Consider the following 2,388-nt stretch of genomic DNA (forward strand, 5'->3'; position numbering starts at 1 on the left):
CCCTGCCAGCATCATCTCTGGTTTCCCCGTCACCCTCTGGACTTTGTGACGTGATGTCCTCCAAGAGAGAGCAACCCCAGCTCTCCCACAGTCATGGATTAAGCCTCAGCTTGGTCTCTGACAACACCATTCCTGGGATGCAAAGGACGGCATCAGAACTTAAAAGGCTGATGCAGCTGTGTAATAACTATTCACTCTGGGAGGTCTTTATTCCTAAAGTTGGACATTATTAGAATATTCACACTGAAAAATTATCTTGAAAGTCAAATGAGACAAACCTCCTAAAGGGTTCAGACAACTGTGGATCACATTTTAACAGCATCAATTGCTGTTATTAGAGACCATTACAACATGAAATAAGTGAATACAAATTTTCCATTCTTAACTCCTTGGTCATCTACCATCATTTGGTGCTGTTGATCCTCCCAGATCAGAGCAGATGAGGTATGGATGGAGCAAACCACGCCACAGTGACAGAGTTCATTTTCCTGGGACTCTGGGCCTCTCCCTCCCTGCAGTTCACATTTTTGTGACCTTCCTCACTGTGTACCTGCTCTCCCTCCTGGGGAACACCCTCATCCTCTTCATCATTCTCATGGACCCCACCATCCAGATACTCATGTACACCTTCTTAGGGAATCCGTCCTTCTTGGAGATCTGGTACATGACAGCCACAGTGCCTAAGCTGCTGGCCACCTGCCTCTCTGAAGCTGTCACCATCTCTGTTCCTGCATGCATTGCCCAGCTGTATTTCTTCTTCTCCATGGGAGCTACATAGTACATCCTGCTAGCCATGATGGCCTATGATCAGTACATGGCCATATGCAGCCCTCTGCACTACACACTTCTCATGAATGCTCACAACTGCCTGAAGTTTTCCACTGGATCCTGGATTGGAGGTTTCTTTGCCCCTCTCCCCACCACCATACTTATCTCTCATCTAAATTTTTGACTGAAGATCAACCATTCCTTCTGTGACTCAGACGCCATTTTCAAATTCTCCTGCTCAGGCACATTTTTTTGTGGAGACCCTGGGATACACATGTACCTCTGTTCTGATTCTGAGTTCTTTCATTCTCACTATCTCCTCTTATGCCAATATAGTGGCCACAGTAGTCATGCTGGCTTCCCAACAGGCTTGGAAGTAAACTTTCTCCACCTGTGCCTCCCACCTCACTGTGGTTACCATCTACTATGGCACCATTATCTTTGCCTACATCTGCCCTCTGGCCAAGTACAACTTCACCATTGGTAAAATAGTGTCCATGTTCTACTGTGTGGTCACCCCTCTGGTAAACCCTCTCTACACCCTGAGAAGGTGAAGAAAGCTTTCAGGAAATCTCTCGCACAACAGATATTTTTCTTCACTGGAAAGATTGAGAAGTTTTGAGTTATCAATGAAATTGAAAAATGTAGAGAGTTCTAAAATCTCACTGGCAAGTGCTAAGCATTGGAAATTATATTATAAAATTGATGATATTTAATATAGTAAACTTTTGTACTCTAAATTTTGTTTTGAATTTTACTGAAAGCCTAGTCTATACTTTGTGTATGAATGTCTTAATACAATATCACAATGATAGAAAGCTTAATAACATAAGATTCCTGCCTAGAAGGGATTCACAAGTGGAAGAGACTGGTTAAATCTTGCATACCTCAGTTAAATATTTACATAATTGTTAAAGTAACAGAAAACCTGGGCCAAAAATCTGTTACACAGGGCAGTTTCAAATAGCCCTTATCATTTCTACTTCAAAAATACACTCAATAAATAACACCCTTATATGAGGAGCCAGAGGCAGACTCTATCCTGTGTCATTGATTATGATTTATTTTTTAATATAAACATTGCTAGTTTTAATTATTTTAAAAATAGTCTGAGAAATTGTATCACAAGAACAAATAGTAACACTATTTTTAATTCTTCAGGAATCACTACCCTGATTTCAATAGTGGCTGTACTAATTTAATTCTCACTGTGTAAGTTTTCTTTATCCATGCATCCTCACCTTATTTTTATTCTTGATGATAGCTGTTTTGACTAGGTGAGATAGAAACCCAACAAAATTTTAATTTCCTTTTCCTCTGAGCTAAAGATGTTGAGCATTTTTCGTGTAATTATTAACTACATATACTTTGTTTTGAGAGGTGTCTGTTCAGTTAATTAGCTGAGGTATTGGTTGGATACTTTTTTCCATGGTATTTTTTTGTTTTTTAAATATATTCTAGATATTAGTCCTCTGTTAAACTAGAGATGGAAAATATTTTTTCCATAGCAACGACTATATAATGAAAATAACTTTTACTTGTAAATATGAAAGTGAGCATATGAAATATCAACATCTTTTCCAACCATTAACTTTCTACCAGAATATCAAAGTTGTGTGC

At 39.1% G+C, this 2,388-nt stretch overlaps 1 pseudogene; it reads left to right on the top strand.

Annotated features, from left to right (window-relative positions):
• The first annotated feature begins 446 nt into the window (after positions 1-446).
• Positions 447-1,390, top strand: LOC106008355 (olfactory receptor 6C75-like; annotated as a pseudogene).
• Positions 1,391-2,388: the final 998 nt, after the last annotated feature.

This window comes from Heterocephalus glaber, unplaced genomic scaffold, assembly GCF_053883595.1.
Source record: "Heterocephalus glaber isolate CG9 unplaced genomic scaffold, H.glaber_assembly_v1.0 deba00001462, whole genome shotgun sequence".
NCBI classification, from domain to species: Eukaryota; Metazoa; Chordata; class Mammalia; order Rodentia; family Bathyergidae; genus Heterocephalus; species Heterocephalus glaber.